The sequence below is a fragment of the Mixophyes fleayi genome, chromosome 6 (genome assembly GCF_038048845.1).
Source record: "Mixophyes fleayi isolate aMixFle1 chromosome 6, aMixFle1.hap1, whole genome shotgun sequence".
In the NCBI taxonomy this organism is placed as follows: domain Eukaryota; kingdom Metazoa; phylum Chordata; class Amphibia; order Anura; family Limnodynastidae; genus Mixophyes; species Mixophyes fleayi.
In genome coordinates, this window is record NC_134407.1 from 220,172,949 (window position 1) to 220,186,163 (window position 13,215).

The 13,215-nt window shown below is 40.2% G+C and overlaps 2 protein-coding genes across 2 annotated transcripts in view; both read right to left on the reverse strand.

The window, feature by feature from the left end:
- Nucleotides 1-13,215, reverse strand: part of LOC142159849 (uncharacterized) — a 408,399-nt gene that overhangs the window by 377,096 nt on the left and 18,088 nt on the right. The window lies entirely within an intron of this gene.
- Nucleotides 1-13,215, reverse strand: part of LOC142095498 (uncharacterized) — a 101,629-nt gene that overhangs the window by 17,372 nt on the left and 71,042 nt on the right. The window lies entirely within an intron of this gene.

A 13,215-nucleotide genomic window follows, 5' to 3' on the forward strand; every position in this document is an offset into this window, starting at 1 on the left:
AACTTCCCAGCACCACTGCTCTGCCCGCTACCCAGCAGCTCTGGCCAGTGTGATAGGCCAGGGGGGATCCATCCAAAGCAACCCTGATCTATAGAAAGAGGTGAGGGGTACCGGCCCAGATACACCAGTAACTTGGTACACTAGCAGCGTCAGTTACCCAGAATAAACCCGGTTCTGGATGCCAGTAAGGAGTCCAGTGATGGCAGCATTTGTAAGCCCCTCATACTGCGGTGTGAGGGTGCATTTGGGATACCAAAAGGGAACGGTGGCATCCTGTCACAATCCCTTTTTACAACTGTTGCCTGTCAATCATTGTAATCTCACACTAGAACATTAGAGTTAATGTCCATCTTGTGACACAATACTCATAAAATTCTAGGCTATTCTATTTTAGATTTTTATGACTACATATTTTAGGTATGCTTTAGAAACACTAGTGAATAAAAATATCATAAGGACTGTATAATATTATTTCAGCAGATAACAGAAAAATCGGTCATCATGGCATAACACGGGGTTTATAGCTGGACCCATGAATATTCATGACATATTGTGAAGTGATGACATAGGGCTTTCCATTGGCAAAAAAAAAAATTAAGTGTTTATCATTTATAAGTTATATGATTGACATTTTATGGCACATTTTACTTTATCAAATTTACTTTAATAACACTTAATTTGTTTTGCAAAGTGTGTGGCAAACTGTTCACACATTGGATGTTGTTAGTTTTTTAAATACTGACAATTATTCTATTTCTCTTCCTCCTTTCTCTATCTCTCCTTCATAGTCATAAAGAAGAATTCTCTAGAAAAAATTGAACTTTGAACTACATGGATTTACAATACATTGTATATTTCTGGAATTGAATAAATAGTTTTTATAATTTCAATATAATAATTTTTGAAATAGACAATGAAATGTGTGTGTTGAATAGTTGTATTATATGTACATGTCCATAACTAAATATACATTTGTGGTATGTACAACAATAAGAAACAATGAGTCTAACAGTGAAGAATATAACTGTGCATAAGGTATTTTTTTATGAATGAAAGCTTTTTTATTAATATTAATAATAAATATCTTACCAGAAGGGAATATCAAAAAAATATATAATATAAAAAATATTTTATAATGCTGTAAGGTTACAGAAAAAATACTATACACAATTAATGTACACAAATAATGAAAATAAAAAGACACCGGATTATAATATTCAGATGATTCATATTATAAGCTATACAAGCCACTAAATTATTAGAATAAACTAACAATACAGTTTGGGTGCTTAGATTTAAAATACAGATTATATGTAATGAACATAACAGGTACAAATTAAAGAAAAATATATAATTGTATAGATTGCGCTCTTGGTTGGTGAATTACAGGCATTCTATATATACACCAGTGGATGTTATAGTAGTTAACATATCAAAATATCGACATTTACAGAGTTGATACTTTAATTTATTGAGACATATTGTAAATGTCGACATTTTGTTTGTCAACATAATGTCAATATTGATTATTTGTCAACATTTTAATTTGTAGACATATTGTCCATGCTGACATTTTGCTTGTCATGAATTTGTCAATATCGACATGTAATCCATGTCGCCATAACTCTTGTCGACTGTTCATCGTGTTGACATTACAGTTGTAAACATATCTTCCGTGTCGACATTTTGATCGTCACCATTCTAAATGTCAACAGATCATTCACAACCACTCATGGGAACTTCCCTTATCTCTCAGTCCCTTCCATCTCTTGAACAGTTCAGTTGCAGCAATTCCATATTTCTCTCTTCGGTACCCCAGTATTTAACAAGTCCAAAAACATTTGTCCACGTGTCACTTTAAATCTGTTTGAAGACTGTCTGTCTTCCTCTGAAAATCTTTCCTCTTTACAATACACTGTTGTTTTTTATTAGATTTCTCTAACTCTCCTGACTCATCAGTGAAGCAGCATGAAACACAGGACTACCAGTGGGCATTGTACTCAGCATAGTGATAAGAGCACTTTGCAATTGTGGAGGAGCCGTTATTTGGCTTTGCTGAAGTAAATAGAGCTACATCAGGACCATCCCATTCAGTCTGCACAGAATACACACCCTGCTCTGGTAATGGATTTCGAGTAACTCCATTCATACATCCCAGCTCACATTATCTCTGTATTCCCTGTCCCAACTCATCCCATGCACTCATATCAACCACTTCTGTAGGTGTCATATATTTGTGCTATAGAATCTCGAATGAGATGCAGCAATGTGACATTACAGCTTCTCTTTGTGTTATAGATGTCACTCACCGGACAGTTAGTGTCACTAAGTTGGGACATGGTTCTCTCTCGCTCCTGCCGGCGCCTCTCCTGAGCCGCGGCTGTCCGCCATCTTGACGAAGATTGCGCATGTGCAGAAACCCTGAACTGTTAATACCTCGCCTCTAGTCTCATTGGTCAACTAATCACCTCTCAGTATTTAAAGCACCTGTTGTCCTATTACCATTGCCTGTTCTTGGTTCTCATTCCTTGAGACTCTGAGGTGTTTCCTGTTTCTGCTCGTGTTACCTGCCTGCTCCTGGACAAGAGGAGAGGACCTCATCGTTAGTGGAAGTTACCCGCTGCAGACTACTCTCACTACCTTCGTTACCTGCCTGCTCCTGGACAAGTCTCCTCTCCTCATCGTTAGTGGAACTTACCCGCTGCAGTCTACTCTCGCTACCTCCGTTACCTGCCTGCTCCTGGACAAGTCTCCTCTCCTCATCGTTAGTAAAACTTACCCGCTGCAGTCTACTCTCACTACCTCCGTTACTTGCCTGCTTCTGGACAAGTCTCCTCTATACATCAGTGGTACAACTTGCCTATTGCAGACCACTCACGTTACTCCATTCCACGCCTGCACCTGGACAAGTCTTCTCTTCACATCAGTGGTACAACTTGCCTATTGCAGACCACTCACGTTACTCCGTTCCACGCCTGCACCTGGACAAGTCTTCCCTGCACATCAAGCGATACAACTTGCCTATTGCAGACCACTCACATTACTCCGTTCCACGCCTGCACCTGGACAAGTCTTCCCTGCACATCAAGTGGTACAACTTGCCTATTGCAGACCACTCACGTTACTCCGTTCCACGCCTGCACCTGGACAAGTCTTCCCTGCACATCAAGTGGTACAACTAGCCTATTGCAGACCACTCACGTTACTCCGTTCCACGCCTGCACCCGGACAAGTCTTCCCTGCACATCAAGTGGTACAACTTGCCAATTGCAGACCACTCACGCTACTCCGTTCCACGCCTGCACCCGGACAAGTTTTCCCATCACATCAAGTGGTTCAACTTGCCAATTGCAGACCACTCACGTTACTCCGTTCCACGCCTGTACCTGGACAAGTTTTCCCATCACATCAAGTGGTACAACTTGCCAATTGCAGACCACTCACGCTATTCTGTTACACACCTGCGCTGGATAAGTCTTCTCTACATATCTGTAGTCAGACTTACCAGCTGTTGACCATTCATGTTTCCTTGTGATATAGCTACTACTCTGTATGGTATCTTTTGGCTGGACTAAGTCTACAAGTGCCTCTGTATTGTAGCTGCAAGTCGCTGACTTTTCCATTATAGTGCTGTTTAGCCGTTGCCTAATGTTACCCAGTTATCAAGTACTGGCTTGCTATATGCTACCTGTGTGTTAGGCACTTGGACTCTTTTCTCATTTGATTCTGTTCACTAGACTGCTGAACCACCATAGTTCCACGGTGCCAAGACTCAGCATTTATACTATTGACATTCCTTTCCTCTATTCTACTGTATGGTTCCATCGATTCACCACACTACCCAGAGGTCCGTACTTCTGGTAAGTGTAGCTACATCTGGTGAATTCTGGGTAAAACTCCTAGTGCCCGTGACAATAGATACACCATCTGCACCTGAGTCCCATAGTCTCAGTACCCATGTGGCTAACCCTCATTAGGATGTTGTTCATATTTAACCCCAATCTCACTAAGTTCTCCAGCAGAATAACATGTTTACTCCTCCATTCTCTGATCTGCCCTGATCCCTGTCTGTATTTGTGATCTGCATCCGACACACTAGCTTTTGTGCCAGACCTTTGTGTCACCTCCCTCCTTTGTTTGGTAGTAATAATGGGACAGAGAAACATAGAATTTGATGGTAGATAAGAACCACTTGGCCCATCTAGTCTACCCATTTTTTAACTTATGGTAACTTCAAATATTTGATATAGACTGCCCATTTTGTAACTCTGATAACCTATATTCCATCATATGTTCTTTGTAAGGATATACTAATGTCTATCCCAAGCATGTTCAAATTACTCTACTGTATTAGCCTCTACCACCTCTGATGGGAGGCTATTACACTTATCCACTACCATTTCAGTGAAGTAATTTTTCCTCAGATATCCTCATGTTTTAATACTTCTCTTACTTTGAAGAGTGTTTTCCTCCACTACCTCGCTAACACCCTTGATATATTTCAAGTTTCTATCATGTCTCCCCTTTCCCTTCTCTGCTCCAAACATTACATTTTAAGATCTTTTAGTATTTCGGGTAAGTTTTGTGCTGTAGGCTATTTTAGTTGCCCTTCTTTGTACAACCTTTATTGTATTTCTATTCTTTCCCTCGTGTAAATACACTCCATTTACTACAACTCTGTTTTTTTATCCTGCAACCAAGATCTTATCCATTCAACCATCTTAGAATCCACTCCCAAGCTTTCAAGTTTATTTAACAGTCAGCGATGTGGGACAGTGTCAGAAACCATACTAAAATCTACATAAGCTACATCTAAGGACCCCCTTGATCTATTACTTTAGTCGTCCAGTCAAAAAAGTCAATAAGATTTGTTTGACATGATCTCCCCCAGTAAATCCATGCTGTTTGAGATCCTCTAAGTTGCTGGATTTGAGATATTCTACAACTCTTTCTTTTAAGAGTGTTTCCATCAATTTCCCTACTACTGATGTAAGGCTCACTGGACAGTAGTTGCTGCCTCTTCCTTCCACTTTTACCTACATTTGCTCTTTTACAGTCTTCTGGAATTACTCCTGAAGCTAGTGACTGGTTGAATAATTCTGTTAATGGTGTTACCAGCACCCCTTTAAGCTCATAAAGACCCCATTAATTCATCCACTTTCAGTTTTGATAGTTCTGTTAGGACCTTCTCCTCTGTAAATGTACTTGTACTTTCCTCACTTATATTGATATACTTGCAATTTATCTGTGAATCTGTGATTACTGAGCAAAAATAATTATTAAGATGATCTGCTATTACCTTGCCTCCCTCAACAAGACTCACTCTCTGTCTTTAGTCTTATTATTCCTCCTTTTGTTTTTCTCCTTTCACTTAAATACCTAAAAAGGTTTTGCCCCCTTTACCTACTGACTGGGTCATTTTTTCTTCAGCTTGTACCTTTGCACATCTGATTACCTTCTTAGTCTCCTTCTGTCTAACAAGATTCACCTCTTTGCATCATAACTCCGCAATAGCTGCAATATCCAGATCATCCCTTTTCATTATAGCAATTAGTTCTGGGATTTTATTTCCTAAGCTCCAAGCATTTGCACACATAGCTCTCAACTTTCTAAACTATTTTTTATGCCTTTGACTTCTGCATTAGGCAGGTCATTAGTCCCTAGGTGGACAATGACATCCATTTTCCCATCTTTTCTTGCTGCCTTCACGATTTTTAACATGCACTGGAGCTGTGGCTGCGGGTAAGCACCTTGCTTGTTTCCCTACTTTAGTAGCTTTCCATAGATGTATTCCTCTTGTAATGGAATCCCCCAAGAGAAGTGCTACTGGAAAAATGCACATCTCAGGTTCAGGCTCCAAAGGACATTGGGACAACTTGGGTGGGCGTACATGGTTCTTTCATGAAATATGTACAGGAGAGATTGTGGCCATCAACCCTACATCATATGGGCCCTCTGTCCGATGAGAAGATTGTCTCATCAATCTGCGTTCGCAACATGCACAATTTGGTTTCATGTGTCCATAACAAATCCTGTACAAATGTCTGATGCTTTTCAATAACCTCAAGAAAAACACCTTGTTCAGAACAATGAATGATACATCCTAGTTTACACAGCAGACAAGAGAAAAGAGTGGTGGTCCTCGAGCAGGCCCAGTCTAACCTTCACATGATCAGATTTATTCAATTGCACAACTCTTCTAGACACACTCACAGCATTCAGTTTCAGAAGAAACAGGAAGAGATGGACCATTAGAAATGAGAGACAGCAGAGCCCCTGTGTCAACAAGAAAATATATTATTTGTCCGTCAACCACAAGACTTACCAATGGTTTAGTAACATGATTATTGTCACATGTCATTGTCATGATAGGGGCTGCAGAAAACTTCAATTATGTAATTGACTGTGACATTGTTAGTCTGTCTCTACATGTTCTGTCATAACTCTAGAGTGTGGTGTATTTGCCAATTGTCTGCAGGGTTTTATACAATCGTAAGAGACATGTCCCTTTTTCTGACAATTATAACATGACATTTGATGTTTTCTCTGACCCGTTCTGTAGTTTGATCTACGAGCCATCCTGTAAGTGTCTTCTACAGCCTTAATTTGCATATTTATTATGTCTGTTTCTGTCATTGTGAGTTTAGTTTCATGTTGTTTTACAGCTTCCAACGGGGCCACCAAAGCTGTGTGTCTAAACCTTGGATATTGTGTGACACAATCTTTTAGTGCTGGGATCAAACCAATTACAACACTTTAAAACCATTTAAAAAGCACTGGTCCAGTGCTTTTTAATATTTTTATTGGTGACATTGTGAATGGTATTGAAGGGAAAGGATGCCTTTTTGCAAATGATACAAAGATATGCAACAGTTTAGACGCACCAGGAGGGGTAAAACAAATGATTGATGATCTAGAAGAGAGTGGCAATTACAGTTTAATGCCAAAATTCATGCACTTGGGTCTCAAAACCCAAAGGCTAAATATAGTATTAATGGCACTATAATGGAAACCACTGAGGAGGAAAGGGATCTAGGAGTCACTATTTCAGGTGACTTAAAGACAGATAAGCAATGTAACAAAGCCATAGCCTCCCATCCGAGGTGGTAGAGGCTAATACAGTACAGCAAATTAAAACATGCTTGGGATAGGATATCCTTACAAAGAAATATGGATCAAATAGACTTTGAGGTTATCATATGTTAAAAAATAGGCAGACTAGATGGGCCAAGTGGTTCTTATCTGTTATCTTCTCTATGTTTCTATTCACAAAAACCGTGCTTACCAAAACAGCATATTCTGCATTTGTAGCAATGTTCTCTATCCCTGTGACTTGGATTATTGCCTTAATAAATTTACCATGATATTCCGTGCATGTGTCAGCTGCAGGGTGGGGGTAGTCATAATATGGGGGGATACAGGGGGATAGTGTGCCTTGACTCTTTCATTACCCTTTTATAATCATCTCTACTTTTCATTTCATATTGTTTGATATTAGCTTCTCCGTATTCCCCCCTCAGCCTCCCTTTCTGCAGCAATACTTGGCTGGCCCTTGCAGAAGGCAGAGGAGGATTTAGACCTCATGGGGCCCTAGGCAAGATACTGGTTTGGGGCTTCCATCCCTGAACAAATCCATAGCACTATAGTTTTTCTTAGCATAGTATATACCCCTATAGTCCAGTAGCAGGATAAGCTATGTGCAAAACAATCCCATTAAAGCCATTGCCGCTTTAAATATTCACTGCAAACTTGCCGAATAGCAGCGACTTGCAAAAATGGGAAGTTAATACATTTACCCCAGGGGCGAACACAGGATTTGTAGAGGGGGGGTTTCCACACCATGCCACCAGTGGGCGTGACCAGCATGCATGTGGGCATGGCTATAATATTAGACAGTGCTTGGCTGCTCTTCCTATCCCTATAATATACACGGGCAATGCTACGTGCACTACTGTTAGGTGCACGCAGCTCTCCCTTTTCAAGCAGAGCCATGTGAAGCGAGGGGAGGGTCCAGCCACCTCAATTATATAGTGCTCCAGGCTTGGAGGGGGGTTTCCAGGCACTAGGAAACCCCCTCGGTTTGTCTATGTACCCCCTGGAATGAAAGAGAGGGAGGGAGAGAGAGAGATAGGTTATTTTCCACAGTACTACTGTGGCCTAATTGAATCTACTTTGACTAATATAATCCATTTGTGAGCAGGATATTACTTGAGAAAACCAAAGCCATAAGTCCTGATCCGTTACAGTAAGTAAGAGAATATTTTTTGTGGTTTTGCTATAACATATTGTACGGTGCTGAATTTGTATCTAGGCAGACAAATCCCGGACATCGTAGATGCTTATGTCTCATAAATACTGCACTTGGAGCACTGTAGGCAACAGCCCGTTGTAGCTGAAAGTACTGCTATTTTCATATACTTTTTTTCCACTTTTTTTCTCTTTTTGCTAGTAGTATTAAATATTAACCTAACCCATGTAGGCTATAAGCAGGGATACATAAGTTGTCAGGAATGTAGAACTACTCACGCACTGCCAGCCTCTGCTGGAGAACCACATGTTATCTAAGTCTGATTCTGGCACTGCAAATGTTAGTCAAATGAAACAATTGATCAAGAATTAAAGTTTCATGTTCCCTGTGCCTTTCATAATCTTGCTCCCCTTGTTTATTTCCCCTCACACCCTCAATTTCTGTTTAGATTATGGTTATTTTCTAGCACATCACTGGAGTTATTATTAATATTATTATTATCCTTTATTTGTTAGGCGCCACAAGGTTTCCGCGGCGCCGTACAAAGTACAAAACAGTCGACTATACAGGGTGAAACAGTACAAAACAATAAACAAAAATACCAATACTTCAGAAACTCCAGGCAGGCTGATGCAAAAAACGGAGCAGAAGAACAGGTAGGGAGACATGTGGGGAGGGGGCCCTGCTCAAGTGAGCTTACATCCTAAGGGAGGGAGAACAGAACAGGCACAGGGGGAGCCAGAAAGGAAAGGGAGAGAGCGAGTTGAGAGCGAGTGGCGGGGTTATGTGGATGGTTGGTAGGCTTTGAGGAAGAGGTGGGTTTTCAGCGCACGTTTGAAGGAGCACAGAGTAGGAGAGAGACGGATGGAACGAGGGAGTTCAATATAGGTTTGTTTATTTAGTTTTTAAAAAACAACAACCCCCCCACAGAAACCCTAATATTTATCATACACATTACTTTCCAATAGGAGACATGGATATAGTTGAATTTATTAAGCCATTAGCCTGTTTATCAGCTCGCTGTAACAAATACAAATATAATAAAACGTATATATAAATTTAGCCAACAGGGATTGAGGATTAGATTTATCAAACTGCCTAAAAATGAAAAGTAAAGGTGTTGCATAGCAATCAATTAGATTGTAGCTATCATTTTACATAATATATTCTACAAAATGATAGCTAGAATCTATGTTGCTATGGGCAACACCTCCACTTTTTCTTAGAGATGCTTGGGCTCAGTTTTCCGAAAACCGAGCCCACCCGAACTTAGCAGATCCGAGAACTGAGCCAAGCTGGCTTAGTACTTTCGCATGCCCTCTGTAGCTGAAAACGAGGCAAAACTTAATCTTTGCATCAGATCTTGTGAGTTTTGGATTCTGTAAGCACCACTCTCCCCAGGGGATCCAGCCCCATTGCTCCTATAGAAACAGGGATAGCAGTGTTCTTGTTACTCTTCATTCTCCAGTGACATTGCTCAGTGCCATTGCTCATACAGAAACAGGAGGGATAGCAGTGTTCTTGTTACTCTCCAGTCTCCAGTGCCATTGCTCAGCGCCATGCTCAGACAGAAACAGGGGTAGCAGTGTTCTTGTCACTCTTCAGTCTCCAGTGACATTGCTCAGTGCCATTGCTCACACAGAAACAGGGGTAGCAGTGTTCTTGACACTCTCCATTCTCCAGTGACATTGCTCGGTGCCATTGCTCACACAGAAACAGGGGTAGCAGTGTTCTTGTCACTCTTCAGTCTCCAGTGCCATTGCTCAGTGCCATTGCACACACAGAAACAGGGGTAGCAGTGTTCTTGACACTCTCCATTCTCCAGTGACATTGCTCTGTGCCATTGCTCACACAGAAACAGGGGTAGCAGTGTTCTTGTCACTCACCACTCTTCAGTGACATTGCTCAGTGCCATTGCTCACACAGAAACAGGGGTAGCAGTGTTCTTGTCACTCTTCAGTCTTCAGTGCCATTGCTCAGTGCCATTGCACACACAGAAACAGGGGTAGCAGTGTTCTTGACACTCTCCATTCTCCAGTGACATTGCTCTGTGCCATTGCTCACACAGAAACAGGGGTAGCAGTGTTCTTGTCACTCTCCAGTCTCCAGTGACATTGCTTAGTGCCATTGCTCACACAGAAACAGGAGTAGTAGTGTTCTTGTCGCTCTCCATTTTCCAGTGCCATTGCTCACGCAGAAAAAGGAAGGGTAGCAGTGTTCTTGTCACTTGACAGAAATTGACTGGAAATTGCTGGAAATTAATATTATTGAGATTAATTATAATGTAGGAACAAAAAAGAGCCAAATTATGTGATTTTAGCTATTTAAAAAAAAAAATGTAAAAAACAACAACAAAAAAAAACAGATCCAAAACCAAAACATAAAGTTAATATAGATCCAAAACCAAAACACGGGGGTCAGTGAACATTTATACTTTTCCTTCTTCAAGGTTTGATACATCTACATCTAAAGTGTCCATGTGTAGTTGTATGGATAAAAGAACAAGTTTACATTTGCTAGCTGGTTATAAATAACATATGAAAGTAAAATATTTTTTTGTTTAAGAGATACTGCATCTCCTAATCATTTACAAAAAAATGTAAAAACAAAACACTAACAAGACAGTTTTAAGTTACTAATTTAACTACTACAGATCTGGAATGCTTAAAATATTCTGAATAAGGGTTTTCTCCATCATTTTGATAACCTTGGCTAAAATATACTGATATCACATGTAAAATGTAGCTACTGGCCCTCCTTATTAAACTCTTTAGCAGCGCTGTGTACAATATTGTCACCAAACAGCAGAACTTTTTCTCATTCTGGTTGCCAAATAAAAAAACACTATATCTATAGTATGAGATGAAGATTCTGTTAGTATGAGATGAAGATTCTGTTAGTATGAGATGAAGATTCTGTTAGTATGAGATGAAGATTCTGTTAGTATGAGATGAAGATTCTGTTGGCCACTTTATCAGGTCGAGCAAGTTTGATGACGAGAAATGCTGGCAGGGAATCTGCACCAGGCTGGGACTACTTGTAGTGTGATGTTGGATGAAGCAAGCTGCATGTTGTTCCCCTTGTTTATTTCTCCTCACACTGTGCCCTCCATTGTGCCTTCCTTAATTTACCTATCTTTCTATTGCTTTCCTCTCTTCTTTCTTCTGTTTTTCTCCTCTTCTGTTCTGTCTTCTGTTCTTCTCCGTCACGCGTGGCTCCTCTCTGCTCCTCATTGTGCTTACTGAATATGTTCCACTGACATTCAGTGGAACTGAGCAGAGAGGAGGGGAGAAGGCTGCTGGGAGTTGACACAGGTGTTTTGTTTTTCCTCCGCTGCAATTTTTTTTCTTATGCTGGCGGACAAGCGGCAGTGGGGGTTGGCAGGCGAACTGGGCCCTAGGCAGTTGCCTAGGTAGCCTAGCGGTAAATCCGGCCTTGGCAAAAGGTACATTCCAAGAAGCATGAAAGACAATAAGATGTTCATTTCTTGCACAACTTAGTTTAAGCAGGAGCATATAAGCACAATAATGGCTGCTGGACTCAATTTTTATAACCCAGATTGATTATTCAAACAGTTCTATATCACTATAAAACATTGAAAAAAATAAACATAAAACCTGGTCCAGACCCATCATCTTTTCTCAGTCAAAAGTTATCTGCTTTTCTTCATAGTCCAGTAGTAGCAGGTGCAGGGGATCCATCCACCGGGAAGATGTCAGTTGGCAATGGAAAGATTTATTTTCTGTAACCTTTACCGTTGTGGTGGTTATCAGTAGAACATGGAAGCGACCTTCCCAAGGACTTGGAGAGGAGATGAACAGAAGAATCTCTGATAAGGATTCAGTCACCAGGTTGGATGTTATGGGCTAAGTTTGTGCTGGCCGGAACCTGGGAGATTTAACTCATTCCTGTAAATGACTAATGTCTGTGAAATGTTGGCAATAATGCCCTAGGTTACTTGTCACCAAATGCATAGTTGACTCACTTAGATCCAAAGTGGGAAACCCCTAGGTTAACGTGTGAAAAGGCAAGTAAACGGCTACTGGTTTAATACTAGAACTTGCAGTGATAAGGTTAATATAATATCCACAATAGTGTGCACCACTGGTGGAATCAATTATTCTTGTGTGGGTAATATAACCCTCTGAATGAGAGATGCATCCGTTTTTGGCACTACAGCCCTCTTCAGATTAAATATTGTATTAAGTTGCACAGTGAATTGTTTGGTCCTTATATGGTCACTAAGTGAAGATAAGCAAAGAGGTATAAATTCATTGTTCTGTTTTGCCTGTGAGGATTCACAACACTAGCTCCAGATGACAACTGTCAGATAACTATTCACTATAAGCGAAAAAGGGAAAAAGGCGCTGAAGATTACTCAAAATAATATTAAAATTTATAATAATTATATGGCAGCAGTGGGATTTGAAACCACGCCTCTGAAGAGACTGGAGCCTTAATCCAGCGCCTTAGACAGCTTGGCCATGTTACCACACAAAGAATGAAAAGTAGTAATGTATATGAACACAGTGAGCTTACAATAAATAAACAAGATAATTTATTATAATATTTAAACATTTATAAAATCAGTATCATACCAAAAAATCAAAACTTGTCCCCGTTAAGGCTAAAGGGTCCTATGTGGATTGGTTTTATCAAGTCATAATGGAGAACTTTAGAGCTCTCTGTTCAAAATCTAATAAAAGGAGAGGTAACCTCTCCAAAGCTGAGAAAATAGTCTTACAACAATTGAAGGATGATAACTCCATCGTTGCTAACAGTGCTAATAAGGGAGGAGGGATCGTCATCCAAGATAGGGCTGATTATGTCATGGAGGCTAATAGACAACTTAATAATGTGTGGCTGCATTAGCAAGTGTGTTTAGCTCTAAGTGTTTAGTTACAAGTGTATTGGAATTTATATAGATTAATGCGGAGTTATTCTTCAGTTAAAACAAAGATAAATGG